This window comes from Lepidochelys olivacea (genome assembly GCF_965140295.1).
Source record: "Lepidochelys olivacea isolate rLepOli2 genome assembly, chromosome: 8".
In the NCBI taxonomy this organism is placed as follows: domain Eukaryota; kingdom Metazoa; phylum Chordata; order Testudines; family Cheloniidae; genus Lepidochelys; species Lepidochelys olivacea.
In genome coordinates, this window is record NC_140418.1 from 94,090,261 (window position 1) to 94,107,371 (window position 17,111).

At 41.4% G+C, this 17,111-nt stretch overlaps 1 protein-coding gene across 1 annotated transcript in view; it reads left to right on the forward strand.

Annotated features, from left to right (window-relative positions):
* Nucleotides 1–17,111, forward strand: part of DAB1 (DAB adaptor protein 1) — a 685,851-nt gene that overhangs the window by 445,760 nt on the left and 222,980 nt on the right. The window contains exon 3 of the mRNA XM_084636865.1: nucleotides 3,828–3,973. The gene's annotated coding sequence lies outside the window, so the exon portion shown is untranslated. The remainder of the gene's footprint in view (nucleotides 1–3,827; nucleotides 3,974–17,111) is intronic.

Genomic DNA, 17,111 nt, shown 5'->3' on the forward strand with positions numbered 1-17,111 from the left:
GAAGGACAGAACAGGTCGTGCGGTGCAGGGGGAGTGGCACTATATCTGAAAGGAAATGTAGAATCAAATGAAATAAAAATCTCAAGTGAATCCAGATTTTCCATAGAATCTCTATGGATAGTAATTCCATGTTCTAATAAGAATATAACAGTAGGGATCTATTATCGACCACCTGACCAGGACAGCGATAGTGACGATGAAATGCTAAGGGAGATTAGAGAGGCTAAGAAAATAAAAAACTCAGTAATAGTGGGGGATTTCAATTATCCACATATTGACTGGGTACCTGTCACCTCAGGACGAAATGCAAAGACAAAATTTCTCGATACTTTAAATGACGGCTTCTTGGAGTAGCTGGTACAGGAACCCACAAGGGGAGAGGCAACTCTCGATGTAGTCCTGACTGGAGCGTAGGATCTGGTCCAAGAGGTAACTGTAACCGGACCGCTTGGAAATAGTGACCATAATATAATAACATTTAACATTCCTGTGGTGGGAAGAACACCTCAACAGCCCAACACTGTGGCATTTAATTTCAGAAAGGGGAACTATGCAAAAATGAGGAGGTTAGTTAAACAGAAATTAAAAGGTACAGTGACTAGAGTGAAATCCCTGCAAGCTGCATGGACACTTTTCAAAGACACCATAATAGAGGCTCAACTTAAATGTATACCTCAAATTAAAAAAACACAGTAAAAGAAGTAAAAAAGAGCCACCGTGGCTGAACAACCATGAAAAAGAAGCAGTGAGAGATAAAAAGACATCTTTTAAAAAGTGGAAGTCAAATCCTAGTGAGGTAAATAGAAAGGAGCATAAACACTCCCAAATTAAATGTAAAAATGTAATAAGAAAAGTCAAAAAGGAGTTTGAAGAACAGCTAGCCAAAAACTCAAAAGGTAATAACAAAATGTTTTTTAAGGACATCAGAAGCAGGAAGCCTGCTAAACAACCAGTGGGGCCCCGGACGTTCGAGTTGCAAAAGGAGCACTTAAAGATGATAAAGTCTTTGCAGAGAAACTAAATGAATTTGTTGCTTCAGTCTTCACGGCTGAGGATGTTAGGGAGGTTCCCAAACCTGAGCCGTCTTTTGTAGGTGACAAATCTGAGGAATTGTCACAGATTGAAGTGTCATTAGAGGAGGTTTTGGAATTAATTGAGAAACTTAACAGTAACAAGTCACTGGGACCAGATGGCATTCACCCAAGAGTTCTGAAAGAACTCAAATGTGAAATTGAGGAACTATTAACTATGGTTTGTAACCTGTCCTTTAAATCAGCTACTGTACCCAATGACTGGAAGATAGCTAATGTAATACCAATATTTAAGATGGGCTCTAGAGGTGATCCTGGCAATTACAGACCGGTAAGTCTAACTTCAGTACTGGGCAAATTAATTGAAACAATAGGAAAGAATAAAATGGTCAGACACATAGAAGAACATAAATTGTTGCGTAAAAGTCAACATGGTTTCTGAAAAGGGAGATTATGTCTTACTGATCTATTAGAGTTCTTTGAGGGGGTCAACAAACATGTGGACAAGGGCGATCGTGTGGACATAGTGTACTTAGATTTCCAGAAAGCCTTTGACAGAGTCCCTCACCAAAGGCTCGTATGTAAATTAAGTTAAATGGGATAAGAGGGAAGATCCTTTCATGGATTGAGAACTGGTTAAAAGACAGGGAACAAAGGGTAAGAATTAATTTTCAGAATGGAGAGGAGTAACTAGTGGTGTTCCCCGAGGGTCAGTCTTAGGACCAATCAACTTATTCATAAATGATCTGGAGATGGGGTAAACAGTGAGGTGGCAAAGTTTGCAGATGATACTAAACTGCTCAAAATAGTTAAGACCAAAGCAGACTGTGAAAAACTTCAAAAAGATCTCACAAAACTAAGTGATTGGGCAACAAAATGGCAAATGAAATTTAATGTGGATAAATGTAAAGTAAAGCACATTGGAAAAAATAACCCCAACTATACGTACAATATGATGGGGGCTAATTTAGCTATGACGAATCAGGAGAAGGATCTTGGAGTCATTGTGGATAGTTCTCTGAAGACGTCCATGCAGCGTGCAGCGGCGGTCAAAAAAGCAAACGGGATGTTAGGAATCATTAAAAAAGGGATAGAGAATAAGACGGAGAATATCTTATTGCCCTTATATAAATCCATGGTACGCCCACATCTTGAATACTGCGTACAGATGTGGTCCCCTCATCGCAAAAAAGATATACTGGCATTAGAAAAGGTTCAGAAAAGGGCAACTAAAATGATTAAGGGTTTGGAAGGGGTGCCATATCAGGAGAGATTAAAGAGGCTAGGACTTTTCAGCTTGGAAAAGAGGAGACTAAGGGGGGATATGATAGAGGTATATAAAATCGTGAGTGGTGTGGAGAAAGTGAATAAGGAAAAGTTATTTACTTGTTCCCATAATATAAGAATTAGGGGCCAACAAATGAAATTAATGGGTAGCAGGTTTAAAACAAAAGGAAGTTCTTCACTCAGCAGACAGTCAACCTGTGGTACTCCTTGCCTGAGGAGGTTGTGAAGACTAGGACTATAACAGGGTTTAAAAGAGAACTGGATAAATTCATGGAGGTTAAATCCATTAATGGCTATTAGCCAGGATAGGTAAGGAATGGTGTCCCTAGCCTCCGTTTGTCAGAAGGTGGAGATGGATGGCAGGAGAGAGGTCACTAAATCATTACCTGTTAGGTTCACTCCCTCTGGGGCACCTGGCATTGGCCATTGTCAGTAGACAGGATACTGGACTGAATGGACCTTTCGTCTGACCCAGTATGGCCATTCTTATGTTCTTATCCAAATTTAAAACTTTGGGTATTAGATGACTCCTGTGATGTCAGTGAGATTGGCTTTTCCTTGCCATTAGATAATCCTAATATATTGTTGATTATGACGAATAAATGAATATTTTACTCACAAAGTTACTCACCCCAGGTGACTGACCGGTTAAATAAAATTTTATGAGGCTGCTTTACCATACCAATTTTATGCTTCAGTACAACATCATCTTTCTTATGCCTGAGAAATGCTTGAAACTTCAGAAGGCCATTGTTGTGCAGCTGCAGATCTTTCTTCCATATAGACAGCTGGGACCTGCGAGGTAGCTTTTCAGCACATTCATTTGACTTGTAAAAAGCTCTCGTTCTCCATGGAGTCCTTCAGGGCTGTAAGCCATCCATTTTCTTATGTGTGACCTGTGTGATTTCATGTGTCTTGTGTGAGAGCAGACTCTTAGGAAAAGTAGCAGGCCGATGGGTGGCTTGCTGTGGACCTTCATGGGTTTTTGCTTATGCATTTGGGTCCCTTCCATCCTTGACTGTGGGATTAAATTTTAATAAACCATAATATTAAAACTGACAGATCTATACAACTAATTAAAATGAGGCAGGTAAGAAAAATGCATCTGTCTCTGAAGCTGATCCCTAGGGAAAAAAAATCTTCCAATCAAACAGCATATGGAGAAGATTCAGAATGAAATCTTCCGGTGCGTGGTAGAGCATGGCGCTATCTCAGGATTACCTGACACTTTTTCCTGTGGTCTTTTCTCCACTTGAAGCTTCTCCAGCATCAGGCTCTGAACAGTTGTAATCAGAAAATGCATAATTTAATAGAGGGTTGTCCCTTGCAGAAAAGAAATAGTATAATAATCCTGTAATTAGAGGCTGTATCTTAATACATGCACATAAGGGGTCTGGATTAAGGTTGCACAGGCAAGTTTGAAAAAGTTTTTTATTACTTGTTTTTATGTTAAAGGCCAAATTCTGCTTTCTGATAAGTATACCCTATTCCCACTGATTTCTGTTGCAGACCTGAAAAAAGACCTGCCCCGCACACATGGTTGATGGCCTGCGTGGAGAGTACTGAGATTGGAGTGTGTGGACTCCCTCTGTAGGGACCTGAGCACAGGGTGGATTGTATCTCGGGTGCTACTCCCCACTTCAGCGTGGTTAGAGGTGAGTTCTGTGTGCACTGTATGAAAACAGGTGAAAAAGAGCACCATCTATAGGGGCACAATTCTAAGTCTTTTCAAAATCCTGAACTGATTTGTTAATTCATACTTCCTGGATACAGTTTTCAAAAATGGCCATGTAGCTTAGGAGTCTAAGTCCCGATGACTTTCAGTGGGACTTCGGCCCCTACGGTACATCTGCACTGCAAAACAAACAACAAACAAACAAAAAAAACCACTGCGTCAGCAAATCTCAGAGCCTGAGTCAGCTGACTCGGGCTCGCTGGGCTTATGCTACAAGGCAAAAAAAAAAAATAGGAGTAAAGACGTTCAGGCTGAGGCTGGAGCCCAGGCTCGGAAACTCAGTGATGAGGGGAGCATGTCAGAGTTCGGGCTGTAGCCTACATGGGAATATGTGGCTCTTTTGAGCCCTGTGGTGCCAACTTGAGTCAATTGAACTGGGCTCTGAGACCTGCTGCCCCAGGGTTTGTTTTTTATTTCCCCTGCAGTGTAGACATACCCTGTGATTCCCAGTGTCTTAGAATGGCTTGTTTGTGTCATTTTCCTTATAGTTAGGGCCCTGCCAAATTCACGGCTATGAAAAATGCATCGCGGACTGTGAAATCTGGTCTCCCGCTGTGAAATCTGGACTTTTTTGTGCTTTTACCCTACTCTATACAGATTTCATGGAGACCAGCGTTTCTCAAATTTGGGATCCTCACCCAAAAGGAAGTTGCAGGGGGGTCGCAAGGTTATTTTAGGGGGGTTGCGGGGTATTGCTGCCCTTAATTCTGCACTGCTGCCTTCAGAGCTGGGTGGCTGGAGAGTGGCGGCTTTTGGCTGAGAGCCCAGCTCAGCAGGCAGCAGTGCGGAAGTAAGGGTGGCAAGACCAGGCCGTGCCATCCTTACTTCTGCGCGGCTGCTGGCGGTGGCTCTGCCTTCAGAGCTGGGATCCCAGCTGGCAGCCGCCGCTCTCCAGCTGCCCCGCTGTGAAGGCAGCACCGCCGCCAGCAGCAGCACAGAAGTAATGGTAGCAGTACCACAACTCCCCCCTACAATAGCATTGCAATCCCCCCCCACAACTCCTTTTTGGGTCAGGACCCCTACAATTACAACACTGTGAAACTTCAGATTTAAGTAGCTGAAATCATGAAATCTGCCCTTCTAAAAATCCTATAACTGTGAAATTGACCAAAACGGACCGTGAATTTGGTAGGGCCCTAATTATAGTTTTTGTGAGGGTCTTTCTTTTCTTTTTCTTTTTTCTTTTCCTCTCTTTCCCTTCTCTTCTCACAAAAACAGTACTTTCAAGTAATGAGCAATCTGAGGTAATTCAAGGCTGATTTTAGATCAGAGTGGTAAGTTTTACTCTTGATATACATACTGTGACAGGGTCGAGCTAAATGGCTATAGGAGAGTAATAGAAGACAGATATATTAGCCCCAGGCTAAGTAGGTCCCTTTTCCCTGGGTAAGGTAACAGGGAAGGTTCCAGAACAATCAGGAATCTTCTCGAGACAAGACAGGCTGATTAGAACACCTGCAGCCAATCAAGAAGCTGCTAGAATCAAATAAGGCAGGCTAATCAGGGCACCTGGGTTTTAAAAAGGAGCTCACTTCAGTTTGTGGTGTGTGTGTGAGGACCTGGGAGCAAGAGGCGCTAGGAGCTGAGAGTGAGAACGTGGACTGTTGGAGGACTGAGGTGTACAAGCATTATCAGACACCAGGAGGAAGGTCCTATGGTGAGGATAAAGAAGGTGTTGGGAGGAGGCCATGGTGAAGTAGCCCAGGGAGTTGTAGCTGTCGCACAGCTGTTCCAAGAGGCACTCTAGACAGCTGCATTCCACAGGGCCCTGGGCTGGAACCTGGAGTAGAGGGCGGGCCCGGGTTCCCCCCAAATCCTCCCAACTCCTGGTCAGACACAGGAGGAGTCGACCTGCACTGTGGGTTCAGAAAAACGGCCAAGCTGAGGGCTGCCGTGAAGCTCCAAGGTGAGCAAATCCGCCAATAAGCGCAAGACCCACCCAAGGTAGAGCAGAAACTTTGTCACAATACATACACACAATTTCACTGAGCTTTCATGGGAGCTAAATATACATGCGTACACATGCACACTGAGAACACAAGGCCTCAGACCTATGCAATTATGCAGCCGCCTATACGGCTGTATAATTTCCCTGTTTTTCAGATACAGCACAACTCCACCATTTTGCTATCATAGTTTCTCCTTTTGCCATTCTGCGTGCTTTTGTGGGGATCGATAGCTCCACAGAGCAGAAAGCCATGGGAGGCTGCATGGTTCAGGGATTCTGTGTTCCTGAGTGGTACGGTCAATGGCTTAAGCAACTGAAGAGTACGCAAGGAGGATAGGGAGATTTCTCATCAGAAGGTACCTGCTTAGGACTCTGTTGAGTGGGCCTTTGCTCCAGGGGGTAGAAGTGGTAGAAAATCCTGTGGGTGACTTAGACTGGAAAAAAGGGTGCAGTGGATCAGGGAGCCAGTGAGGAGCAGAAGGGGCTGAGGGAGGCATTATATCAGCTTTTCAGCAAGGAGCCATTATAATGAAGATGAGGTGGTCTTCTTCATATAAAATGCAAAGAACCTGATCCAGAGATCACTGATATCAATGGATATACTCTCAGTGATTTTGCAGGGCTCTGGAACACGTCTGAAGCACACTGAAGGCAGTGGGGACAGAATTTCACCTGTAAAGTTTTCTCTAGAGTCAGGGCTCAGTGATGTGTAGAGGATTTGAGATGAGATGGGGAGACATGAAGACTAATCCAGCCTGACAGGTGGGAGCTCTTGTTAAAACTGGATTGGTTTCCACACCAAGAACTTTAAGTGAATAAAGGCCATGGGGCTTTGCCAGCCATGCATGTGGCTAGAATGCTTAGGCAGCAACGGGATGAGATAAAGCTGGAATGTCAGACTTAATTTCCTTGCTTTTGTTGTTTGTGTCAAAATCTTAATGTTACTTAAATATCTATCGTGCAGTAATTTAAACATGATTTACCACAGGTTTTCATAGCAAGTGGTGCATTATTAATGAGAACATAATGGGAATAGCTTCTGCTATTTACCAGCCATATCAGGTGTTGTCCTCAATTCTCAGAATTAATGGCATATAGAAGAGACTTCCATCCTTTTCTCTCATGATCCTCCAGACTGTAAGACCTTTTTAACTCATAGGCTTTGTTTAATTATGAACCACCTTCCACAAGAAAGACAGATTGGGGAGGGTGGATACACTTAAATAAAAAATAGTTCTGTTATTTATCAAACATTGTTAGAAACTGTGATGTGCAACCACAAAGCCAGATGAGTAGGGCGTTACCTTTTGCAGGGAGCAAGGGGTCGGGGTGCTAGGGCTGTGACAGAAATCTGTGCTTTGGAGTAGCTAAGTTACAAAGAATGTTTGTAGTTCTTATAATTACATGTACGAGTTTTGTGGTGTCCTTAGGTTGTTCTTTAGGTCCTATAGAACATTACAGAGTATTCTTACCTGGAGAGATCTGGAGTAAGTCTAGAAAAATCTTTCCAGATCTTTATTAATTCCTCATATACATTCAGATTGTACTGTCAATGCAGTAGTTAAATCACCCCCCTGTTCTCCAACCATTCTTTTGTATATTTTTAGGGAGTTGATGATTATGTTCTGGAAATATCTTGGCCTTGTTACTGGTTTAGACTTAACAGTTTAGACAGATGTATTCTGCTTGTTTCAGGAAATAAGACAGAAAAATGCATTTCTACCATTCTAGTTAATAGATCAGGGAAGTAATTTGCAGATGTGGTAACAATGGGTCTTATATAATAGAACAAACTGCATAGGTAATTCATGAGGAGGATAAACCTGTATTGTTAAGATTTTCACATTTTACTCTTATTTGTAAGCTGTATATTGCTCTCCTGTGCTTTCCACCATTAAGTACTAATGGTATTGCATTAATAAAAAGCACCAGTATCTTGATTGGCTCTGCAAAAATGTACACAGAGGCAAATAACCTATTTTACGGTGTTATGGTGAACTGTGTTATTTGTTTATAACTATTAACTCAGCTTATCACTCTGGGTGCTACATAACTTAGCTTATCACTCTGGGTGCTACATATCGTTAAAATTTAACCACCGCTCTTCATCACTGAGGTTATGGAGGCTGGACTGAGGGAGAAAAGGGAAAGAGCAAAATGACTGGCAGTTAAGTACTTAAATCAGGTAACATACTGATTTATTTGTTTTAAGGAACATAAAGGGGACAGGAACATAAGGTGAAATGAGGGTATCTGTTTTTGTAACTAAGATGCACAGATCAGTCATTAGCTGTAAAGGTCATAGATGCAAATCAAAATACTTTTTGAGAATGCTAGCATACTCGAAAATGACTTACTATCCACAATGTATATAGTCGTTCTGAAACTTACATGATATCAGGGTTCTGTTAAGGTTAGACAAAGAATAAGGCGAGAATCATTTTTGTTAAAACACTTTGACTGCAAAAGAACTGCATATGAAGTATACAAAAATTCAGAGGAAGGGCATTGCAAGTTCTTTATCAGCAGCAGGTTGTCTTGTACTTGTAGTTTGAAATATTTTAATCATAAACAGGACCCTTATATGTTGCTTTCTAGTACATGTAAATTGTAATGTTGGCTGCCAGACAAATGTGTCACAGTCTTACTTACATGCCAGAACAGGAGGTCTGAGTCTCTTTGTATTTAGTGTATTTGGAAATGCTAATGGTGTGGTTCTTAGCTAAAGAACAAATCCTAGAGAAACCACTGACAGTTTTATATGACCACTTCGTAAGTATTTATTTGCATGCCTGATATTTATTTGTGATATTTTTTTTTGTGGGGGCAGGGAGGTCAGACAGTAAATACTGGTTTTCACTGCCAACATCAGGAGATTTCACAAAGGGATAAAACTGCATTTCTCCTAACTTTTTTGAGGGTTAACTTTGTCCATTTAGTAACTATAGCCACATTTTTTGGTCTTTATCAGTTTTTCACCTGTGGAAACTGTCTCTCCTCCCCCCCACGCACTGAAAACAGTGAACACTGATGATTATGTGATATTTGTATGAAACTTTAACTTCATATGCAGTTTCTCCAGTGGTGAGATTTATTTATTTTTACAATCCTAAAGGCTCCTGAGCTCCTAAAAGTGGTGTGAAGTCTTCAGGAAGCAAACAGATTAGGCCCTTCTGGTATTTTAAACCTCCAGAAGACACTAAAAATCTTTGCTCAACAGTGGTCACCATTTTTGAAGAGTGATGCAATCTGCTTATCAGGATTGGTTTACTTGGGCAAGCCTACTAAGGTCTGGCCTATTTTATGTTCTTGTTACTTCAGGATTGAAGTTGTTACAATAGTTTCACAAGTTGTATACAATTAAACACAGCTGGAATGCAGCCACCTGTGAAAAACAGAAATACATTAGAGGATCTTTCCATAAAATACATTGATTGGAGTGGGGTCTTTTTCAGTGTCTCACAGATGACTTCTTGTCTCACAGGGTCCAATCTAGAGCTCAGACAAGGGGAATATTCTTCTCTCAAATTTAGGATAATAGAGGCACACACAGGTGAATACGAATTCGTATTTATTTTGATGAGCATCCAGGTTGCTGAGACCTGTCCATCTCCTACTTTTCAGCTGTGCAAGCGTGCTCTCTCCCAGACCAAGAGGCAGCAGGAACAGTGGCAGGGTGTGTGGTCACACACCGGTGATCATGAGGGAAGTGGGGGAGGGAGGAAGAGAGGGAAGAGATGCTGGACAGGTAGCTGGGGATAACAGGGAATACGAAGCTCATTTCAAAGAGCTCTTTTCCTGGTCTCCTTTCTTCTGGACTGCCCCACAACTCCCCAGCGCAGAGAGTTGTTTTAAAACATGTTAGTATATTGTGTTACTTGGCCCACTCTGGCAAGCCAGCCTGTCTTCTGTGTCAGTGGAACTGCTGCTGGGTTAGTTTCAATGACCTTACTGGGCTTGGCCATAGATATTTTATGCTGAATCACCTCACTGTAGATATTCGTGTGTGTTTATTAGATGACATTTAACTAGCTAAATAAAATATACATTAGCAGTTATTTATCTAGCTGTTTAAATAGCCCATAATAAATGTACATGGGTATCTACAGTGGCCTACAATGATTTCTTTCTATGGCTTACTCGTGGGGGGGTGGAAAGGGCAGGGGGAGGGGAATGTGGGAGTGAGGGGAGGGGGATGGAGAAGAAAAGGGGTTAGGGGAATCGCGGGATAAAGAGGAGCCCAGCATGCGGCATCCCCTCAGTAGCAGCAGGGGCTTCCCCATTAAGCAGGCCCATTGAACCTTCACCTGACAAACCCTACCCCCCATACACCTGGACCCCTTTGCTGAGCCCCCACACCCAGACCCCCACCCCATCAAGCCCCACTCCCCCAGCATCTGGGCTCCCATCTCCCCACACCCAGACCCCCCCTGCTGAGTCCCAACCACCTTCACCTGGATCCCCTGCAGAGTCCCATTGCCCACACCTGAAACCCCCCAACGAGCCCCTGTGCATCTAGATCTCACACTGAGCCACCCGCACCCAGATTGCCCCACACATAAACCTCTCACCCCACACCTAGATCCCCTTACACTAAGCCCCTACACACTTGGATCCTGCCTACCCACACCTGGTGTGCCTGGCACAGAGAGGCAAGGCCCTGGGGTGTTTCTGGGGCAGGTCCAGCCCGTGCACTGTGTCAGAGTCAGGTGCAGCTTCACTGCCGAGTCCCTGTTCTGGGGGAGGTGGGGCCTTCAGGGTGATCTCCCATCTTAATGCAGCCAGTGGCCTGTGCTCCCAACTGCCATGCTGGAGCCATGTTTATTTATTCACAAATAAAATTTGCAGGATTTTGCAATATGGTGTCCATAATTTTTATATTTTTGGCGCAGAATTCCCTCAGGAGTAATGGCTAAAAATGAACCTCTAGGTGATTTACATGTGACCTATACTGGAGCCTATGTTAAAATGTGTTGAAGTCCAAACCTCCTCTTTCGTGGCAGTTCACACTCATACATTTTTAATGCTATCTTCCCTGAATAAATAGCTGAATATGCAGCCGCTCACTGGGTGAAATGATCTGCAGCAGTTGGCAAATGCTGAGAGATGTGAATGCCAAGGGAAAAGTGAAAATAGGTCCCTAGAAGATTACGAGTAAGGATTACCAAAAGGAGAGGATTTGTTGTATCTATAGTGTGTTTTCTCTATAAGTGTTGTTTTACAATGAATGGAAATAGAGATTCAATTTTTAGGCCATTTTCCATTTTTTTATCGTGTCTGGAATGGAGATTAGATTTGAGATTTGTAGGATGAAATCAGGTTGAAATGATTCTTAACAATGTCTTGAACATGTCTGCAAGGTTTTAGTCGTGGGTGTTAGAATGCAGATGTGTCGCAAACATTTATTTATTTATTTATTTATTTGTATTTTTGTAGCACGTAGGAGCCCCAGTCATGGATCAGAACTACATTATGCTAGGTGCCATACAAAGACGGAACAAAAATCCTTGCCCAAAGAGCTTAAAATCTCATATAAGATAAGAGACAACAGATGGATACAGACAGATGGGGGAGAAGAAGGAAGCAATGAAACAGTATTGGTCAGTATGCTAGGCAGTAGTCTCGGCACACCTGTGGCTTAACCACTGTCATGTTTTTTATAGGCATTATGGCAAAGGAAAGGTTTGAGGAGGGATTTGAAGGAGGTAGCTTTGTGGATGCTTATAAGGTGTGAGGGACAGCAAGAGAGAAAGCACAAAGGTGCATTCTCAAGTATTTCACAAGTGAGCTGGCATCATTGGCCAGTGGGAGGTGAGAATCGACATTTCAATAGTGAATGATAGGTATACGGTTGGCATAGGCCATGAAAGGCCTTGAAAGTGAAGACAAGCATTTTATGCTTGATCCAGTAGAGAAGGAAGGGCAGTGGAGGGATTCAAAGAGAGGGAGTGAGATGATCAAAGCAACTGGCTAAGACAGTGTTTTTTTGCAGCAGCATTCTGAATGGATATGGGTGTGGCAAGATTGCAGTTGTCAAGGCCAGAGGATGTTGCAATACTCGAGATGTGAGATGAGAGCCTGGATGAGAGTTTTAGAAGTGAGGATGGATAGGAAAGGCTGTATTTTAGAGATGTTGTGCAAAAATTTAATCTGTAAGATTTAGACAGGCTGCATGTGAGTACCGAGAGAGAAGACCAAGACAAAGATACACCCAGGTTATGGGCCTGAGTTGCAGGCAGGATGGTGGGGTTGTCCACAGTGATCAAGAAAAGAGGTGGCAGGGAAAGGCTTAGGGTAAAGATTAGGAGCTCTATTTTAGCCATATTGAGCTTGAGCTGGTGGCTAGACATCCACGGAGAGATGTCAGACAGGCTGACCTTTTAGCTGATGTAAACAGTTCTTCTTTCTAGGTGTCCAGCATATCCTACTATAGCTGTGTTTCCCCCCTACCCTCCCTTCTAAGACCTCAGTCCTGTAATGAGCTCTATGAGGTTGGATCTCCTGTGCCCAACTAGAGCTTCCTGTTTCGCTTACAGCGGGATTCAGTGTGGGCAAAAGAGGTTGCCCACATTGAGTCATTGCAGGACCAAGGCCAGATAATTTGAAGTATCTGTTAATTTCTTCCTCAATGGAAAAACAATTAAGACATTATAGTTTTAACATGATAACCAGTACAAAAATTATTTAGAAGTTAGCACATAAAAAGCTTTTAATGATTAATAATTCTGAAACATCTACCTATAAAAATCTATGCTTTCACAAATTATTGTTCCGTAAGAAATTAACACAGTCAAGAATCAAACCAAGACACAGACATGCCCAAGTAACAATTTAAAGAGTATCTGCTGACTGCAAGCTGAAATAAAAATATGATCAAAAACATATTTGTTGGGGTTTGGAGACAAGCAGCAATCATATCCAAGTGGGAAAGTTTCTCCTTAATTCATATGCTTAACACCTGTAGATCTCAAAGGAATTCCTGTACGTTGACCAAGAGGGAAAATAGACTCTTCAGTGTTTTAATTCATGTGCATCAGTTTGCTGTATGAATACTGTTGCAATATTTTTAAATTAGATGTTGTGTAGAAAAATGATTTTTTGCCTCCATTTTAAGATTAAATGATTCCAGTTAGCTATTTGAAATAAATGGCTTTATTTTATTAATTGTTTGTAACTTTAAAAAAATGCCTAGTGTCTTTTCAATTTTCCAAATGAGGACAAGATCTTAAAGGCATTAATTATATACATGCATAAAGTGTTTTTAATATATGTTACTTGTGATTTAATGTGAAAATTTCAGCTTAAAACTTAATGCTTTATTTACATGCATTAGTAAATGGCTGATCTTTGGTTATCTCCCTACCTATTTAGATTCTTAGACACTGACTCTGCAGTGAGATCCACTCATACAGATCCTTATACTACATGGCACCCTGCTGAAGTCAGAAGGCCTCCATGGGCACACAAGCATCGATCAGCCCAAATCTTAGTGCAGGGTTATGGTCTTCTCTTGATGTCCATCATCACAGTACTGGAATGCCTCACAGATTAATGAATTCATTCTTACAACTCTTGTGTGCAGTAGGGAGATATTCCATTTTACAGATGGAGAACTGAGGCACCAAGAGATTAAATGATTTGCCCAAGGTCATAGAGAGAGCTGGAAATTGAATCCAGACCTTCTAAATCACACAATCATCCTTCTCTTCTCTAAATGGAACATAGTTTGCATTAGTATTCCAAGTACTGACTCAAAATTAGACCCTACCAGTGGTTACTGTGAATTTATATACACACACTCTGAATTAGCATGGCAACCCTTTTTTTATTTTGAGAAGTATGGCTTTGGTCTGACTACATTGGATACTGAAAGCAGTTTTGTGTAGTTAGGCTATGAGTGTGCTTTCTTTGTGAAGAACTCTGTCCTTGCATTTCTCAGAGTTGCATAGAGCATGTAAACAAGTTCTGAATAAGGATTTCTGTTAGATTGTATTCTTCTTGATATCCCCCAACGGCAGCGAGATCAAACATTCTGAGGTACTTTCAACATAGCTGTCTAGAAACATGACTGCAGCAGAAGGATGTGTGTGGAGGGAGAAGCATGCATTTTGCTTTATTTCAGCTGAAATGCTGTACTATGTATAGAGCATCTTATTTCAGTTTTGTGTATGCAAACAGGAAATGATAGTTACGCTGCCCTCAAATGTCTTTTACTCTCTTCTCTCTAAAGATTCAAATATACATGCTTTTAACTGTAAGGCAGCAAGATCTGATACATTTTTTGTGTGTGCCCTAGAACTCGTTATGCTAATAGCAGAAAGGACTGATGAAGGAACATGCCTATAAAAATGTTCTTTCCTTGGTAGCATGATGAATTGTGGAAGCCCTGATTGAAAATTCTAATCACAGCCTTGCAGTCCTTCAGATCACAACCGTTGACAGTTGATTCACTTCTTTTCATGCCTGCTGCCTCTCACTGCTTATGCATGAGTCTATCATTAGCACACAAAGCATGATGGATTGGTTGGGGTACCTCTATCCTTAGAACCTGGGAAATGCTTCTTTTTCAGAATCACAGTGCCTGGGTGTGACATCGTCATGAATGAGAGAAGAAAGTAATACAGTATTGGATGTGCCTGTTTGCTGCCACTGTTTAGAGAGAAAATGATGCATTATGGGGAATGTAAGTATATGGTCTGTTTTTCCCGCACTAGCAAGTGATGCAGAAAATCACTGATCACAATCAATGCATAACCTGAGTCTGGTCAATGCATGAAGGATGTAATGCCCTTTCAAAATCAGAAAAGTCAACCATTTTCTAAAATTACATCTAAAAATTAACCACTGTAGGAAGTCTTTTGACTTTCAGCTTGAGCTAAGGATCAAAAGGATTAAAGCTAATTGATTTTGATCTCAGATGTGGATTCTCATCACTCCTAAAACTGTACTTCTCTTTCCTTAGACAAGAAACTCCAGACATTAAACTGGTAAATGATTTTATTTGTCTGCCTGGCTTCTAGTTGGCATTTAATGTTTCAGTGAACAAATCAGTAAAGTTTTGGGTCTGGTGAAGAATATATGGGACCAATTTTCAAATGTGGAATCAAAACAAAGTGAAAAAATATGCCCTGTTCAGATAAAAGGCATAGCTCTGCATCATGTGGGCTCATAATAAATGAATTCTCACCACAGAATTGACCAAAGATTTGTATTTTCAAATTTATGATGATTCATTTTTAAGATGAACCACAATAAGAAAAGCTTATTAGCGACAGAGAGGAAGCAGTTTCTTGGCACAGAAGACAAACAGATAATGTGAAGGGAGCCTTTGCTTTTACACTGTGGTCTCTAAAATCTGTGCAGTGAGCAAATTGATATTCGTAAAAGGTGTTGCTGCACCGGGTAATAACAAATCACGCAAGTAGAACATCGAGCAGGAGTTGGCAGGATTTGCACTGCTGCTTTTTATGGGTTGTCTAAGAAGGGCTGATGCTTTCGCTGGCACTGTGAGGAGGAGCACCAAGCGGAGTTGAAGGTTTTCTCCCAAGACTGGTAATTTTTACAGAGCACTGAAATAAACCAGTGCTGCGGCTAGCGTACACACAGAAGTAGTGCTGTATTTCAGAGAAAGAAAAATAAACTTTTCCGAAGCTCAGCCTATTCTTCTATCTTTACCACTTAACGTGTTGAGTTTTATTTTGAATTGTATTGTTCCAGAATAAAACTGAGAAGAAATGCTGCCTAGGATGAAATTCGGAGAACAGCAACTAGTTTAGTCACACACTAGAACTTTAGATGGTGTTTTGGTAGAAGCATGACTTGCTACTATGTTTTATTTAGCCAGAGATCAAGCATACACATCCAATGCATAACTTTTTTTTTAGCACTTGAGTTACTTGCTTTGTATCTTTCTATTTCACTGTGTTGGCGTGGATGTCCCGGTAATCAACAGGCCCAGAATAGCTTTATGCACACATTAGAGCTATGTAATTGCTGACAAACATGATTTAACTGAGTGAATGAAGGAATTCTACACAACAGGACCGATCTTTCTCTGGTGTAAATCACAGTAGCTCCACTGAAGTCAATGGAGCTGTGCCAGTTTATGTACTCCAGCCCCTTTTCCAGTTGGCATAAAGGGGCTCTTTGAGTTGCACTTGATTCAGTGGGAATTGCAGGCTTCTCTGTTCACTCTCCTCTTCAGGCTGTGAGCTTATAAGTGAGCTTCCCTTATCTTTGCTGAAGATTCTCATTGATGTATCTAATTGTGGGTGTGAGGGTAAGTCTGAGTAATAACAGTTATTATTTGTATCTGGTATCGCCTGTGGACTTAAGTCATGGATCAGGACCCTTTTCTGGTTGAATCTGCACAAATACATTACAAAGATATGGTCCCTGCCCCAAAGACCTTACAGTCTAAGATGAGAGACAATAGGTGGATGCAACAAACAGATGAGGAGAACACGGAAATGATGAGACTACATAAAACAAATATAGTTTATATGGTTTTGTACAATATTTATGGATATGCACAGTATATAAATGCTTGTTCCTTCTTATCTGCCTTGTACTGGCTTTCAAATGAAAAATAGGTCATTTGGTTCTTTCTTTACCTCCAATAGCATGGACCGTCTTATTCACTGTGAATAGCATTCTGCAATGAATAATCCATGGTGTGCTGATACTGTACTGTTTCAGTGGCTAATCTGAGAAGTTACATTACTAGTCAGAGAATCTTAGATAAGGGTTGGAGATGCATGTCACATTTGCAAAGTAGAGCAATATCATATAAATGAGAATAATTTTCCAGGCTCATTTTTCCAGTAATGAGATTGAAGATAAGTTATTGAGGCTCTGGAGTTTCAACACACCTTAGATTATTCTTCAGATAATGCTATCCACCACTAGTAAAATGGTTGGTGCTATTGCAAGTAAGTGTTGGTCTTCATAATAACATCAGAAAGGCAACACATACAATTTCATTTGAGAGAGAAATGTTAAAGCATACACTTTTGGTGCACTGTAAGGAAACACACAGATTGATAACAGCCCTAACAACTTCCCTAGATAGACTGAGGACTTGTCTTCACTGCTGCAATTGATGCATCGG